Below are 18,649 nucleotides of genomic sequence, written 5' to 3'. Positions count from 1 at the left end.
AAATTATGTCTATCATTTTTGACATGGCACCTAGGAAAAAAACATCAACATTATAACTGCAGTTTACAACCTGGTGTTCAATCAGAGTAGTGAAACAAGACCTATGGCAGTCTTCTACCATGTATCTCCTATGTCTGCTCATGTTTTCTTTCATAGTTTATAACTAATCAATGATCTACTAAATTATACAGACATTTTGTGTATGATCCTTTCTTCTATGGAAGTGATTTTGCGGGATGCTAATTTTATAACCAGAAAAAGTTGAAGGATATGACAAAATAATGAAGACATACTGGGGCTAGAGTTAAGGTCCAAGATAAAGAAAGGCTAGTTGTTTGTAGGTGTGATCAAAGTCAGGGCACCAGATACAGCATTCACAGGCTGCACAGGGAAACCATCCACATGAGCTAGTTGACAATCAGTGAGGAACTTGGGCTCAAACCTGGAGTTTGGCTGAACTTGGGCTCAAACCTAGAGTTTGGCCAGAAAGAATCTAGACATTCAGTGTATTGATACTGTGGCAGACAGGACACCAGTTCTGGGTATGAAACAGGTGTTAGTATTGACAACAGGATTTGTACATTAAATTATTCTAAGTGAATTTCTGTGGTTAAACTGACTATTCCTACATGTCTGTGCTTAGTTCATGTTCCTTAGGGATGTTTGAAACCACTGAAAGGAAAAAGAAGAAATAATAGTAGATATAATGAAAGAAAATATTTCTGAATAAAAGAAACCTAAACATGTTCAAAAATGCTCACATTATAGCTGGGAAGAATGATGAAAAAAAGGAACCATGCCGCAACACACACACTGTGATTTTTTAAATTACAATTCTGGGGGAAAGCAAATCTTGTAGGAAAAATTTCTGGGAGACTTCCGACAAAGGAACACAAATCATATCAGTTTTGTATTTCCCTGCAATTTGAGATATCATGGGAAAATAGACCTCCATAGCCATAGGACCAGGAGGGAAAGAATTGTGTCACAAGAAGTCCATACCCAGAAGGCTTAGGCAAGCAGGCCAAAGACAGGCATTCTTTCAGGAAATTTTCTAGGAAAATTACCCTAAAACACTCTGTAGCCAAAGGATAGAAGACCAGAGCAAAAATTCAGAGTCCTAGAAGAAATGATTTTGAAATGGCACTTAAATCCGTTAAAAATAAAATTAGGTTGAATACCAAAAGCAGTCCTTGTAAATGCTAAAACATTCCAGATTATAATAATAAAAGAAAGGGGAGGCTATTCTAAAGGGATATAAACATTCCCTAAATACCTAGAATTCTATTGGCAATACCAAAAGAAGGCTTCATAGTTTGAGAACAACAAAAAAATGCATATTTCTGAAGAACTTATAGTGTTCCATAAAAGTTTTAAAAATCCAAGAGTACGCATATTTGAAAATCCTTAGGTAAGAATGCAAATCTCTAAAAACAAAACCCACAGTCCACATAACAAAAAAAAAAAACCCAAAATATAAAGAAAACACGAAAGAATAGTAAAACTGTAAGTAAGAAATGAAATTTCACGATTAAGATTAGATGTATCAAACACTATAAGAGTAAATAGCTTAAAATTCCGTAATAAAAGACAAAGAATAGGATAAGAAAATAAACTCTAACAATAGTTTCTTACAAGAGATAGAAATAACCCTAAATAACACATCATGAACAAAATAAAAGACTTATTAGTATATATTAAAAGACTAAACAATCTCGTTGATTAGTCAGTTGGTTTCAATCTGGATAAAAATAATTACCTCCAAGGTAGTAACTAAGAATCTCTCCCTATTTAGGACAACCTAATTTTTAGATATAGACAGATCTGAAGCATGAAGGGTCTATTTTCTTTGTAAGAATGCTTGAGATACTATTTACTGTCTGACTATACTTGTAAATCAAGATGACTCCAGATATATCCTACTGAGTAGTACATTCACTCAAGGGAGCCTAGTATTGCTGTGAGCTACTAAAAAATATCAGTTGATTTCATTCTAGAGATTTTTATACTTAAAGCATGTGCATTTTCAAATTCCTGTAAATGCTTAGGGATTTTTATGCCTACATACAAATACATGTCATCAATGCACTGTGCACCATAATGTAAAAAAAAAAAAAAAAATCACAGTGAATTTCCTATCCTCAAACGTTGCCTCACATTCATTTCCTGTAAAATCTACCCTCCTTCATCTAAATAGCCTAAAGAAACTTTGACAGATTTCCAAGCAATTTCTCTCTAGAGAAACAAATGACAGGCTTTTTCCCCCCTTCTTTCTGCCTATTTCTGCTTTTTCATAGGAATCAATGATTCAAAGCAGAGCTATTATCAACATAGAGATGCTGAAAACCCAGAGACAACACAAAGAAGCATTAATTGTCTTTTTAAAAGGGGGTTATGAGTTAGATGATACATCCAGGAATAGGTAGAGTTTTAATTGGAATTATTGCTATCCTTCTAGAACTGCTGGAGCCAGTGTTGCTGAATCAGTGACTTTCACTTCTAAATTAACCAACTGGGTGAGAGGGACAGGTGCAGCTGACCATTAATTTCATCCTGAGGGAGAGTAAAGGACAAGGAGTCAGACAAAAAAAGGAATACACAATAAAGGATTGCAGGACTTTTAGTCTCTAAAACAAAAAACTCCGTGCCCACTTAATTTTCCAGACCAATAGAGGATGCGCTAGGACTTTTGAAAGTAAATCCTTATGTCTTTTAAGAAATGTCTTCTCATGAGATTGAAATACTCTGTTTTGTAAATGAAACTCTGCAACTGGTTTTGAGTAGCCTGTTTTAAATGGATGCCTGTGTATTGCCGACATTTTGACAGGGAAAAACACGTGACTGAATTGGATCACCGACCCATCGTTTTGTGATCCCCACTGGCTATGAAAAAAGGAATGTTCAGTGCATTTAATCCATCAACCCCTCTCTGCCTTCACCCAAAAATACATGTTAACATCTGGAATGCTTCCTTCCATATTTTCCTCTACGTCTGAGGTATCCACTGTTATTGATCATTTTCTAAAAGATGGTATGTTTACATTTCTGTATCTTGTTTTTTCTTTTCCTTGATACTTCCTAGAAATTCTTCGAAGATGAATTACTACAGTTCACATTCATTCTTTTTAATAGCTGTATATTATTCCCTACAGATAAGCTAGCATTATTTAACCATTCTCCTTTGAATCGTTTTATAACCTTTGGGATTTTCTTTCTTGATTCAATACCAAGAATGAGGCTGCTGGCTCAGAAGGTATACCAATTATTAATTTTATGAAATGCTACTAGACTGATTTCCAAAAAGAGCCCACACCTCATATTCCCAGTATGCTATTTTCTCACATATATGTTCTGAGTCTTTTAATTTTTACAAGCTTTTGTTTGTATTTTCCCTATTAGTGACTGAGCTTCTTTTCATATACTTTTGGGCATCAAATTTTCTTGTTTCTGAATTGTTTTCAATATTCCATTGGTTTGCTTTCTTCTTGATATGAGAAATAATATTTATGTCAGTTTAAATATTAGTCCTATGACTGTTTTACCAATTTTTTTCAAAATATATCATTGGTTGGCTTTGTTTTTGATAATTTTGCTCTATATCTATATTGTCTTTTATATTTTTCCAGGTGTTTCAACTAAGAATCTCTTCATATTTTCTCATATGAATTTTATTTTATATTTTGCATTAAAAGATTTATCTGAAAATTATATTTATATAATTTCCAGTTTTACTTCTTCTAGAAAGCTAGCCAATTGTGTCATTTGCTAAATGATTCTTTTTGTACATAATTGAAGCACTACCTATTACCTCTATGGAATTTAATAAATATATGTATAACAGGGTACACTTTTGGAGTTTTTCAGGTCAACTTGTATTATTTATTTCAAATCTCATTGGATTATGATCAGACAGAGAGACCTGTGAAATACCAACTTTTGAGCAGTTGTTAGGTTTTCTCTGTGACCAAATTACAGACTATTATATAAATGTTCCATGGACAACCCAAAATTATGCATCTTCTGTTTGATGTGAGGCTCTATGTAGCTATTAATTGGGTTTACTGACTGTATTAGTCAATACTTCTATGTCCTTATTTATTTTTTTTATTTATAGCATATGTCTAATTTAGTGTACATTTTTACACTTATAACCTTTGACTAATTCAGAGGTGTATGGAAGCTTCACATGATACTACATTGCAATTTTATAAATTCTGCCCTGGATTTCTAATAGTTCTTGCTTTATATATTTAATTGTGATGATATGGGGTACATATGCACTTAGGTCTGTGATATTTCATTATATCTAACTTTGTATCATTAAGTGTTCATTATCCTAATTGTGCCATTAACCTAAAATGTCACCTGGTGTATTAATAGTGCCCACTCTCTATTCTCTTTTTGTATGTGTTTGTTTGTTATGTCTTAATCCACCCTTTATACTCAACCTTCCTTTATTATTTCATTTGAAATATTTTCAGGTAAATAGCTTATAGTTGTGCTTTGATTCTGACTTACTCGCAATCTATCTTTTCTAAATTAATTCAGTTCACATGTGACGGCTGATATACTTGATGTAATATCTTTCATTTTACTTCCCTATTTGTCATACATTGTCCCCCCGTTTAACTTTACTTTTGTCACTTAGATTATATTTTCATTTAATTTTTCTTCTTGTAAATTAGAAATTTATTACTTTCTTGTTCCATTAATGATTGCCTTCCTTTTCTTTCAATGACACATTTTTCTACTAGTCTTTGAAAACTCTTTCGTTCATTAGAATATTTTTTAAGTTTATTTATTTTGAAAGAGAGAGAGAGAGCATAAGTGGGGAAGGGACAGAGAGAGAGGTAGAGAGAATCCAAGCAGGCTCTGTGCTGTCAACACAGAGCCCCATGTGGGGCTCTGTCTCTTGAACTGTGAGATCATGATCTGACCCAAAATCAAGAGTCTGACACTTAATTGACTGAGCCACCCAGGTGCCCTACCCATTAGAATCATCTATTTGCCACCATTTCCACCTGTAACTTATTGATTTTTATGAAATAGTTTAATACTTTAAAATTTTAAAAATATGAAGTTTTTTTTTTTGCTGGAATTATTCAATTCCCTCTATATAATTTCTTTATCCTTATTTATTTTTCATTCACTACTCTGTCCCATGACATTTTCCTTGGAGTAGGTCCCTTGTGTTCTAGGAGAACTCATCATGACTCATACGACACATTTTAAATCCTCCAATGCGTCTTTAATCTGATGTTTAATATTAATTTAACTGCAGTCTTTCATGCTCTCACCTCTTTCCCTTTGCATGTCATCCTGTTTTCCCTGTTTTGTTTTTAATCAGTTTGCTTTTTCATTTTGTGATTCATGAATTCAGTTGAGACTGCCAAAAATATATTTAATATTTTGTTTTGTTATCTGTAATACTTTTCATAGTATTTCTGAGTATTTCAGAGACAAGGTAATTTATTTTCCCTTGTTCAGTGACATTTCCCCTCATGCCTTGCTTGTTAATGTTTTTTTGTTGTTGTTTTCTTTTTCTTCATTCTGTTTTCTAACAAGGAGCCATCTCTCCAGAATCACCATTTTTGAACAGAAAGAATGTCTGTATTTTCCTTGTCTACTTGAATGCCTGTCCAATTCCCTTCTCAAACCTACAGCTGAGAAGGTAACCAATGGCTACATAGTTTCTGTAGTCTAGATAGCATTAATCTTCTGTGGCCTTGATAAGTCAAAAATAGCATCTTCCTCTTCCTCACCAGTACATCTCTGATATTTGGGATCGCTAAATATAAAAAACAAACAAAAACAAAAACAAAACTTCAGTGACCATTAAGCAGTGTCAACAGAAATCACCTAGAATTGATTATGTTCAGGATGGAGGATGTTGGCACTCTCTTCCTACTTCCTATGTTGGTGGTTTTCCAAAAGTTGTACTTTCTAACAGGACACAGTAAGAGAAGAGAGAAGTTCCAATGGTAATGGCAAGGGAGAAGGAGTGGGACAGTGGCTTCTATGTATTCTGAAAGGCAGCAGACTGTGGGGAGGGCCTGGGTGCCCTCCTTACACACCCTCAGGCAGGGATAACAAAAGTGGCCACTACATTCAGCTTCAAGTGAGCCTCAATTTATCTATAGGCTGACGGGCAGTGATAGTTATTTAGCAATAATTTGTGTGTGTTAGTGTTTCTTAACTCTTTCTCTTTATACACATTACTAACAAATTAGGAAAAGCTACCTGGTAGTTTATGAGGCATAGATCATTTACACTCCTATTGGACTCTGAATTCTCTCCTCCATCAAAAACTCTACTCTTTTGTTCTATTAACTATAACTTCCTTCTTGCATATTTAATATTTTCCTCCCTACCCACCCACTCCTTTTAACAAATCTCCATTATGTTTTTTATCCTTAAAATGAGCAAGGAAACAACAAATACACCCATAAACCAACCTAATAACACCTTACACTTACCTTTCTTCCTTCCACAGAAAAACTTCTAAACAGTTCATACCCCTTTTTTCTCCAGTTCCCACCATTTTGTAAATTACTAACATTCTATAGTTTTACCATCAATATTCTACTAAAGTCACAGTTTGTTTTTTAAAATGATTTCTTAGTGTCTCCCCATCACTACTCCCCACTTCTTTCTGTTTGGCTTCTATGCAGCATTTCATTTTAATGAAGATTTCTTTTTTTTCTGAGGAGGTAGGTAACAGAAATAAAAAGGACTTTGATGGGGCGCCCGGGTGGCTTAGTTGGTTAAGCGTCCGACTTTCGCTCGGGTCATGATCTCGCGGTTCGTGGGTTCGAGCCCCGCGTCGGGCTCTGTGCTGACTGCCAGCTCAGAGCCTGGAGCCTGTTTCAGTCTGTGACTCCCTCTCTCTCTGACCCTCCCCTGCTCACGCTGTCTCTCTCTCTCTCTCCTAGAAATAAATAAAACATTTAAAAATAAAAAATAAAAAGGACTTTGAAGTCAGATGATAGAAGTTTGAATTCTGGATTTACTCTTTTTACCAACTATGTAAACTTCTTTATGCTTTCCAAGTATCAGTTTCCTCCTAGTAAGAAGGATGGGCTAGGTTCTGCTGTATTAACAAATAACTCCCAAATCTCAGTAGTTTGAATTAACCGATTTTTCTCCTTCATTCTGCATGTTCATCACAGCTTAGCTGGGAGCTCTGCTCACAATAATCATTCAGGCACCCAGGCTGACAGAGGTGGCACCTATCTTGTGCTTCCCAATCACTGAAGCAGGTGCAAGTGACTGAGAGAGACACACATTATAGATGTTCACATTTCAGTGGCTAAAGTTACTTATATAGCTGTGTCTAATTTCAGTTGGGAACAGTGCCTGGAGTAAAACAGGAAATATTTGCAGAATGGCACTAATAATGACTACTAAAATCTAGGAGTTGTTTTGAGAACCAAGTGAACATCTGCTCAGCCCATTTTAAACTTCTGTTTTGGCTCTTTTGTCATACAATTCCAAAATGTGGGTCTTTTCCTTTATTCTTTGCTGCCCTTCCAATTCTCCCTCCCTCCCCCATCCCTCCCTCCCTCTCTCTCTCTCTCAACAACCTAAATGTCTTCCATAACTTCAACCATCACCTCTGTTTTACTGCAAAGTCTTCAAATCAAGAAACAAATCACCTCTCCCTGGGCATCTTAACTAGTATATCCATGACTGAATTCTTCATCCTATAAACTTTCCTCCTGCTGTGCATTTTTTATTTTATGTAAGGGGTCACCATTATCCTAGACTGTAAATTGACCTAGAAATTTATGCTTTTCCGAGCCTCCTCTACTCCCCCAAGCCTAAAGTCTTTCCCATTTCCAACTGTGGTTAAGTTTTTTGTCATCAGCATCTTTCATTGTTTCCATTCTTCAATCCCTATGACATTCAGAATAACCCAAAGTAATGATCAAGTCAAAAAACTAAAAAGCAAAAGCAAAACAATACCAAACTCTCTCATGGTTTCCCATTGTTATAGCTGGCTTGGAGGAGACATTGAAAATGATGCAAGTAGTAAGGAAAGTACAGAATAATTCATATAAGAGATGATAGGGCCAAAGTGGGGAAGTAGCAATGGGGAGAGAAGGGGAGAGGCAGATGAGAGAAGTTATCAGTATATAGAATCAATGGCATTCAAAGATTTACTGTATTGGGGAGCCTGGGTGGCTCAGTTGGTTAAATGTCAGGTCATAATCTCATAGTTTGTGGGTTCAGGCCTCACATGTGCTGTGCAGACAGCTCAGAGCCTGGAGCCTGCTTCAGATTCTTTGTTTCAGTCTCTCTGCCCCTCTCCTGCTTGTGCACTCTCTCTCTCAAAACTAAACTAAAACTAATATTTTTTTATTAAACAACAAAGATTTATTGGATTACAGCAGAATTATTCAACTTTGACACTGGAGTCATTTAGGGGATTTATCCTGAGAGATATATTTGAATTGATTGGGGGTAGCAAGTAGACACCTTCATTTATGAAAACAAATCTTATCAAGTAATGCCATGAGTAATAAAGATTGAATATGAGGCACAGAAGAAATAAAATTGAGGTGCCTACTTTGCTGGCTAGAGAAATGATGAGGACATTTACAATACAGAAGATAAAGGACAGGTTGGGAACGTATGAGAACGTATTTATTTGTCCAGTTGCTCAATGGAAATTGGGACCTAGAGCTCAGAAAGGAGATTGGGATTGAATAAAAATTAGTTCATGAGTGGGGCGCCTGGGTGGCTTAGTCGGTTAAGCGTCCGACTTTCGCTTAGGTCATGATCTCGCGGTTCGTGGGTTCGAGCCCCGCGTCGGGCTCTGTGCTGACTGCCAGCTCAGAGCCTGGAGCCTGTTTCAGAGTCTGTGACTCCCTCTCTCTCTGACCCTCCCCTGCTCACGCTCTCTCTCTCCTAGAAATAAATAAAACTATTAAAAAAAAATTAGTTCATGAGTGTGTAAATGATATTTCAATGAAACTGGACAGGATTTCTCAGGGAGAGAATTTAGTGTAGGAGTGAAGGAGATTATTGTTAGATCTTTGAGAGATAATGACCCTAACGGAAAGTGGAAAGAGAAAAACCAGAGAGGAAGCTTGAAAAATATGTCTTATCGGTGAACTGAAATATTATGGGATCCTATAACAGTGTCAAATCTATTTTCTCCTGATAAATTGAGAAATTTTATAAATCCTGTGCTTTTAAAAATGATGACTATATTATTTACATTATAATTTATAGTTTATGCAATTTATATTTACAAGTTATTTGGTTAAATGAAATGAAATGGATGGAGAACAATCTAAAAAAATTAGACATTATAATTATATTCACATTATAATTTTGTGGTCTATAAATTATTACTCATGGATTATCTTAAATGCATATTTTTCTATCTCACTAGTACTGCTGTTTTAATCTCACATATTTTCTATTTCACGATAGGAAACCAAGGTTAGTCAGTATTTCCATACAGTAATACTTCAAGGAGGATATAATTCCTTGGGGTTTCTTATACATTGACAGTGGGAGTGTAATTTGGGCATTATCTCCTGAAGTTGAGCACTGATATTAACATGACTCAGCAAATTCCCCTTTAGGGGAAACTTCCATTAAAGAGAAAATTTTGCATATTAACAAAAGAAACATGTACAAAAATATCCTTAGTAGTATTTCTAATAGTAGAAACTGAAAACAACTTAAATGTCCCTCAAATCTATGAGTGAATAGATAAGCTACATATTCACACAGTAGAATATTATCAATAGATAAAGCGAATAGATTAAGCACCAAATAATAACATAGAAAATCATAGCAATATAATATAGGGAAAAAGATGAGTCCCAAAAGATTATATGTAGCATGCTATCCTTTTTATAACATCAAAAAGAACTAAGATAAACTAACAAAAGCAGATGCAACAAATTATTTTCAAATGAAAGCTAGGAAATGATGAATACAGAATTCTGGGTGATGACTAGCTTGTGAAGTAGAGCCAAGAGGGATGCACTAATGGAGGAACCACGTAATTAGATACAAGTTACGCTCAACATTGTAGCTTTTGTTTTGAGGTGGTGAATTAACACGTGTTTGTTACATTATTCAAAAAACAAATTGAATATCCCATAAAGGCAAGCCAGGTATGGATCACTGTTATCAATGTCATGGTATGGGGAAATAGTCATTTAATACTATACATCTGAAGTTGAATGGAGAAAAAATATTTAAGTAAGTGGTTTATAATTGAAGCCTAAAGGATAAGTTGCTAATTGTGTTCTGTTGTGATTATTAGATAGTGCTTTGTTTTTAGCTGAAAGATAAAGTCTCAGAGTGTATGGTCAGAGACAGGGACTAAAGCCTCTTGTTCAGAAATGCTACCTTTGCTGGATACAGAAATTTTTTTTTTTAAATAGCTTGTGTTGATATCTAATACAGAAATCATTTGCTTCATTATCTGTTTGCTTGAGTTCAGGAAGAGTTCATTTCAATTTGACTTTTCTTTCTCTCTCTAGATAAGAACGTGTATTTGAGGCTCATTAAAGCATTGCTAAACAACTGTAAATTCTGAATCTTTCAAGCCAGAATTTACTTGCAAGTTTCCTTTTTCCTTTTTCTCACTCCTCCCCCACTTCCTTAGTTTCTGTACAACTGTGGTAGGAACAATAATTTTTTTCATGCAATGTCACCTTTCACACTTCAGTTGATTGTCCAAGTTTCTAAGAAATTATGTTGATAACAGTGGCCACTCACCCTATATTTAAGCCTTAACTAACTACTGGTCTCTGGAGATTACAAACCTTTTTAGCAACTGGGTATTTTTATTCACCTTTTTATTCAGTACTCAACACAGGTTGAATTCCTTGTGTGTTTATAGCAGAGTATAAATAAGGAGGTGGTTCAATCAGGAGGCTTTTGTATTTCAATAGGCATGTTATATTCATTTATGTTGAGGAGTGGCACTCACATCACCGGAGGGCTTATCCTTTGTTGATAGTCATTTTGCTGGATTGAAAGCATTTCTATGTTATAGTTTAAAATTATCCATATTCTTCATGTTTGCTTTCCTTGAAAACCTGATTCCCAAGGAAAGAGTGCCTCTTGGCAGTTATTTTACATGCTAACTATATTGATCCCAATGGAAATTAGATTGTATTACAGAAAGAAGACATTTATATATAGGGTGGGTGTTCAAGATCTTTCTTTGGATATGTTATTATTCAGTTGGTATGTATTAGTAAGGCTTTACTATTTATTAAATATTGCAATTTCTGGGGCACCTGAGGGGCTCAGTCCCTTAAGCATCCGATTTTGACTCTGGTCATCGTTTCGTGGTTCGTGAGTTGGAGCCTCTCATCGGGCTGTCTGCTGTCAGCACAGAGCCCATGGTGGTTACTCTGTCCCCCCCTCTCTCTGACTCTCCCCTGCTCTCTCTCTCAAAAATAACATTGAAAATATTGAAATTGCTCCAAATTGATGAAACCTCCTCTTGCCTGAGACTCAAATACCCCTCCATTTTTCTAGACTCTCCTTTAAGACCTGCTACCAAATAGTTAACATGTAGCAAATGGGATTTGGTCTAGTTCTATAGCAGTGTTTATCATTACAGTCATAATAGCAATCATGTCATTCCTATTGTTAAAAAATTTTGACTCTCAGAACACATATACCTCTTTCACTATACAAACAATAGTTTAAATCTTCATAGGAAAACTGAGGACTGCTCAAATCTTCAAGAAGCGATAGCTAATTAGTAAGGTTAATTTAACTTGATAATTACAATCATGATGAATGTAATCCCTAAGGCTTATAAAAATGCATTTTAATAAATGTAAATAATGCCTACCCTGTTTTGTACATTATTCAGCAGATAAACACTAGTGTACATTGTCCAAGATATAGACATTGAAACAAGGATTCAAGGTCACGTCTTTTATTGGGAAGGTACAAGAAACAGCAGCATAGAAACAGAAGAGTGAAACAGGGAGGGAGGCTGCCCATGAAGTATCTGTGTTCGCACAGCGTAAGAGAAGCTGAATCCCACAGGGAATCTCTGAGAATCGTTGAGCTGTGTGCTTCATTCAGAATTACTCCACTAACGGGCCAAGGGAGTTGAGATATTTATACACTCACACTACTGGTCATTGGTTGAGGGCTGTTCCTCAGAATGTTAATTCCTTGGCACTTCCGACCTGTGAGCCCTAGAACAGAGCAGCCTTCTAGGAAAGCGTTCAGGCATGTGGCAGCCCTGCTTTCTGAAGGGATACGGACAGAGGGATATGGGATGGGCACGGACAGGAGCTGTTGTAATTACTTCGTTTTCATCGGAGTTAGGTTCCATGTTCTGTAGTTCTTGAATTGCTCTTTTAATCTATCCTCATCAAAGATACATTTTGCTATGATAAAGAGCTATTTATTTTTAGCCTTTTAGGGAGAGATGGATTGAAAAGCTTCTTTTAGAAAAGGTCATGTTCCTTAAAATAAAAAGGCTTAGTAAATTTTAAATCTTTGAGGATTTAATTTGCCTTCCAATTTCAAGATTGCCTCCTATGTTCATGCAAGGCAATATTTATTTCCACCTGTGCAGCCATCCATGTGTTCAGTGGGTAATGGTTTACCTTTATTCTCCCAAATATTTAAAGAATAATACTGTAAGGTTTTCTCTCTTATGTCCCCAACATGTAAATGTTGCGATGCAGAATTTGTATTGTTACAGAAATTGTAATGATAGCAAGTTCTGGCAACCCAACCGAACAGTGTCAGCATAAGAAGCTGATCTGGTTTAACTGATGATAATGTACTTTAAACAAACAAAATGAATGTGTTTAATAATATACCCAAAGTATTACAATCATGTCAGGAAATCTGGATAATACAGAAACATATATAAGAAATAAAAATCACCTATTTTACTCTCCAACAATAACCCCTACCATGATTTGTCGTGTTGACTTACATTCTTTCATTATGTCCATTTATTTCTTGTGTCCATTATGTCCACTTATTTCCATCTGGTTATGATTTCCATATCATTAAAATACTATGTGTAAGCAGCTTTTCCATTCTACAACAACATGCTTTTCCCTTGGGTTAGTAGTTTTTAAACTTTAGTGTTGTGCCTCAGATTCACCTACAGACTTTGATAAAACAAAGATGGCTGGGCTTTTTAATTGGGTAGGTCTAGGATGGAATCTGAATATATGCAAATTAGAGATTCTAACAAATTTCCATGTGAGGCTGATGCTGCTGGCTGGAGGACTACACTTATAGAACCAAGTTTTATAAACTTTTTACACATTCAGTGAAGGTAATTTTCTCTGTTTGATTAGGGCATGGATGTACATTCATGTTTATTTCATGAAAATTAATCCAGTTTTATGAATTTTTATATGAAACTTATACATCAATAAAAGTTTAAAGAAAACTTCAAAAACTTGTTTATAATGACTTAGTAATATTACTTCTATGCATGTGATATGGTTTATTCAACCATGCCCTTATTTTCAAGCTTTTAATGAATATTAGTGTATTCCACTATTAAAATCCTAATATTAATATGCTAAGATTTTAGAGAATTTCAAATGTTTTATAGCATTGCAAATATAAGATAAAAATGTATACAAATAGTTTAGGACTGTTGGTACATATTGCTGTAATGTTTTCCCAAAACTATAATAATCCATAGTTCAAACAACAATTATTCAATTTCTTATTTGCTGAATGGGTGATTGCTTTCTTTGGCTGATGGTGGTATGGTATGTTTCTTCATTATTTAGGTATAGTTTTAATATCTTAAGCACAAGTAAAATGCGTGAACGACCTAAATGGTTTTCTCATGCCATGCTTTCAGAGCTATGGGCAATAGCATTCTTTGAAAGATCTATATAGCTTTGAAAACATCTATATAGTTTTGCCCTACATAAAATGCTAGAGATGAACTATTTTGTTTTGTATTCTTCGTATTAAAGACTGGGAGCTAATATTGTAATTTGAATAGACCCCCAATTATTTTTCGATTTCAAACAAACCTTTTATTTTAGAAAATTTTAGATTTACAGGAAAGTTGCAGAGATAGGACAAAGAATTCCCATGTAGCTCTCACCCGGTTTCAGTCGCCTCTAATGTCCTCTTACAATTCTGTGGTACTTCTTTAGGTTTTTTATCTAATTAATTAATTTAGGTTCTGATATAATTTGTTTATTTTTTTAAATTAAATCAAAGTTAGTTAACATATAGTATAGTAATCATTTCAGGAATAGAATTTAGTGATTCATCACTTACATGTAATACCTAGAGCTCATCCCAACAAGTGCCCTCCTTAATGCTCCCCATCACTTTAGCCCTTCCTGCCGGCAACCCTGTTTGTTCTCTATATTTAAGAGTCTCTTATGGTTTCTTTCCTTCTCTGCTTTTATATTATTTTTGCTTCCCTTCCCTTATGTTCATCTAGTTTGTATCTTAAATTCTCCATATGAAAATCATATGATATTTGTCTTTCTCTGACTTAATGCATTTAGCATAATACTCTCTAGTTCCATCCATGTTGTTGCAAATGGCAAAATTTCAACCTTTTTCATCGCTGAGTCGTACTCCGTTGTTTACAATACCACTTCTGCTTTATCCATTCATCAATTGATGGACATTTGGGGCCTTTCCATACTTTGACTATTGTTGATAGTGTTGCTCTAAACATTGGGGTGCATGCACCTCTTTGAATCAGCCTTTTTAAATACCTAGTAGTGCAATTGTTGGGTCATAGGGTAGTTCTATTTTTATTTTTTTAAGGAACCTCCATACTGTTCTCCAGAGTGGCTGTACCAGTTTGCATTCCTACCAGCAGTGCAAAAGGGTTCCGCTTTCTCCACATCCTTGCCAATATCTGTTGTTTCTTGAATTGTTCATGTTAGCCATTCTGACAGGTGTCAGGTGATTTTGATTTGTATTTCCTTTATGGTGAGTGATGGTGAGCATTTTTTCATGTGTCTGTCAGCCATATGGATGTCTTCTTTGATAAAGTGTCTATTCATGTCTTTTGCACATTTCTTCACTGGATTATTTTTTGGGTGTTGAGTTTGATACATTCTTTATACATTTTGGATACTAATCCTTTAACTGATATGTCATTTGCAAATATCTTCCCCCATTCCTTCTGTTGCCTGTTAGTTTTGCCGATTCTTTCCTTCGCTGTGCAGAAGCTTTTTATCTTGACGAGGTCCCAATAGTTCGTTTTTGCTTTTGTTTCCCTTGCCTCTGGAGACATGTCGAGTAAGAAGTTACTGCGGCTGAGGTCAAGAAGTTGTTGCCTGTTTTTTCTAGGATTCTGATGGCTTCCTGTCTTACACTTAGGTCTTTCATCCATTTTGAGTTTATTTTTGTGTATAGTGTAAGAACATGGTCTAGGTTCATTCTTCTGCAGTTGCTGTCCAGTTTTCCCAGCACCATTTACCGAAGAGACTATATTCCATTGGGTATTCTTTCCTGCTTTGTCAAAGTTTAGGTGGCCATACATTTGTGGGTCCATTTCTGGGTTCTCTGTTTTGTTCCATTGATCTGTCTGTCTTTGTGCCATTACCATACTGTCTTGATGATTACAACTTAGTAATATAGCTTGAAGTCAGGAATTGTGATCCCTCCAGCTTTGGTTTTATTTTTCAGGACTGCTTTGGCTATTCGGGGTCATTTCTGGTGGCACACAAATTTTAGGACTCTTTGTTCCAGCTCTGTGAAGAATGCTGATGTTATTTAGATATGGATTGTGGCTCAATAATTTTTGTTCTCCAGAGTACTCCCACTGTTGTACTCTGGTCAGAAAAACTGAGAGGCTCTCATTAACTTTCTTTCCTCCTCATTGAAAAGTGAAACCACCGGGGCAACTGGGTGGCTCAGTTGGTTGAGCGGCCGACTTCAGCTCAGGTCATGATCTCATGGTTCATGGGTTCGAGCCCCGCGTCAGGCTCTGTGTTGCCAGCTAGCTCAGAGCCTGGAGCCTGCTTCAGATGCTGTGTCTCCCTCTCTCTCTGACCCTCCCCTGCTCATGCTGTCTCTCTCTCTCTCTCTCAGAAATAAAAAAAGTGAAACCACCATTATGTAGCAATCAGGACTGCTATTTATAAGGCAATAGTGTGGAGGAATAGGATTATCAGAGCTCCACTAAATATATTTAAAGTTAGATGTGGTCCTTGGTATGTGGGGTGGATCAGTCAGTTAAGCGTCTGACTCGATCTCAGCTCAGGTCATGATCTCAGGGTTGTGAGTTCTAGCCCCATGTTGGACTCCATGCTGGGTGTGAAGCCTACTTAAATTAAAAAAAAAAGTTTTTTTAATGTGATCTTTAAGTTCAGCTCTCATTGAATCACAAGTTTTTAAAACATTCTTTATTGAAAAATTATCATTACAAATAATCAGATTTTGTGTTTATCTCTAAATGTGTAGTCAACACAATGCATTATATTGAACAAAAACCTTCTATATAAATACATAATAAGCAAGCAAAAGTGTGACTTTCTTTAGATTCTTGAACCTAAATATTCATATAGACTGAAAGATGTTTTCAGTACATAAAATTTTTCTATGTTCAGAGTAAACAAATATTATTATATCGCTCATTTTTGTATGCAATAAAAACTTCTTACAATTCTGACAAGTAGTCCTCTCTTTCCAAGAGTTAATAGAATAATTTCCAATATTCATCAGTATTACCTGTTTCTGTCATGATTAGGCATTTTAGGTAACACTGTTACATGTGTCTGGGCAAGAAGGAACATAGTAAATATAATGTGAAAGTGGAACATTTAAGAAACTGACACATAGTGGGTGTTCCATGAATATTATTAAAACTAAAGCTGAATGTTCTATAACTGATGCATGTTTCTGGGATAGAAGTACAAAGCTCTGATGATGGACTGCAGTTGCTGGGTTTGTTTCCTGTATCCTTTCTAAATGTTTGGGAGTTGAATAATAGGGTAAAACTTGAAGATAAGAGAAAAAAAGACAATATGCTGTGCTCTCCAATTACTGCCTGCTTCTTGCATAGCCCTTTATCTGGATGTTGGCCTTAGCTCTTCCACATTCTGAATTTATTAATGAAAGTAGAAAATATTTTGCATAGCAGTGTGTATTTTTTAGGATTCTGTATTTTTCTCTCCATCTTCCTCTTTCCTTTATTCTCTCCATATTATAATTTTTAATTAGAATTTGGCTGGATCCATCACATAGCTGCTATAAAAATTTGACATAATGATCTACAGTAATAGAAAGGTAGTGAAATCTGTGCGAGAGAGCTTTCTGGGGACTTGTATCCTCTCCATTTCTCCCCAGTGACTAATTTTTATTAGGATTTGGAAAAACTGTTTGGTTCAAATTTTACCATTCCAGAAAGTTTTTAAAAGAGAAACGGCAATCATTTACAATATTATGACATACATGATAATACCAAGGTGGCATAAGCTATTGAGCAGCAGGATGATGTAGTAGAGAATTACATTGTCTCTCACTATCTATCTCACTATCTGTATATGTATCTATATATAGATAGGTAGATCTAGATATGTGCCACAGTTCATCTAAAAGCATCACTGAGCACTTTGCAGCCAATTACTGGTCTTAAATGTCAGCAAGAGGATGTGTTAATTTTTAAGCAAAACCCAAAATGACTTTCCTATCTGAGCAGCCAATGAAATTCTGCATCTAAGGGATTTTCTCCCACAAATGCCAAACTGAATATATTTACATATGTTCTTTCTGATATATGAAGAAGTTGGAAATTGCACATGACTTTAAAACAATTTAAGAATTGCTTTTACAAGCTGGGTGTTTACATCTGTGTATGATTATTTTAATTTTTGCTGTTAGGTGATTCTAAAAAATAACCAATAAAAGCTGACTTCTTGTTTTTTCTTGTCTGTTACCTAAATAAGTTAACTTTTAATCCTGTTAACTTGGTACTCAAGTTTATGGACATAAAGTATAATGATTACTCCGGACCAAAAATGTAAACATAAGTGAAATTTGGTACCTCAGATAATGGAATATTATGTTTAAATGCAAATAAATCAATTCAGTTTTATTTTGTCATTTGTGACACTTAAATTATTGGGAACTTCTCATTAAACCTACTATAGAGAACAAGTAGTTATATGGATCTTTCCTGTTCCTGATTAATTAGCTGGTTAACCACAGCTAAAATTCATAAGCAACAATGATCTCAACCCCTCTTCACTATGGGAAACCATTTGTCACTAAGTTAACTCCTTTGGTATTATAGTCAGAGAACCTTAAATTTCTGTTTCATCATCTACCTTTTATGTAACCAAACAGTTCACCACATACTTCATATAAGCCTCTGAATCAAATTTAAAGTGACAACATTCCACGTCTGAGGAATCTGTGCCTAGTAACAGGAAAACATATGAGGTTATTCTGGTGCATCTCAGGGATTATTCATCTGAAGTTCTGTAATGAAAATATGTAATAAATATTATAATTATGCAGAATGCTTGGTATCCCAATGCTATTACCATCTAATTTTTAAACACTAATCTTTTCCTGCCCAGCCACCTATGGCCACCCCATGCAATACCAACCAGTCTATGAATACACAGGTTTTTTTTAAATTGTGTATATATGCCCAATTAAATGGGTACTCTTGCTGATGAGC

Source organism: Crocuta crocuta, unplaced genomic scaffold (genome assembly GCF_008692635.1).
Source record: "Crocuta crocuta isolate KB4526 unplaced genomic scaffold, BGI_CrCroc_1.0 scaffold26, whole genome shotgun sequence".
Classification (NCBI taxonomy): domain Eukaryota; kingdom Metazoa; phylum Chordata; class Mammalia; order Carnivora; family Hyaenidae; genus Crocuta; species Crocuta crocuta.
This window is presented reverse-complemented; position numbering follows the sequence as displayed.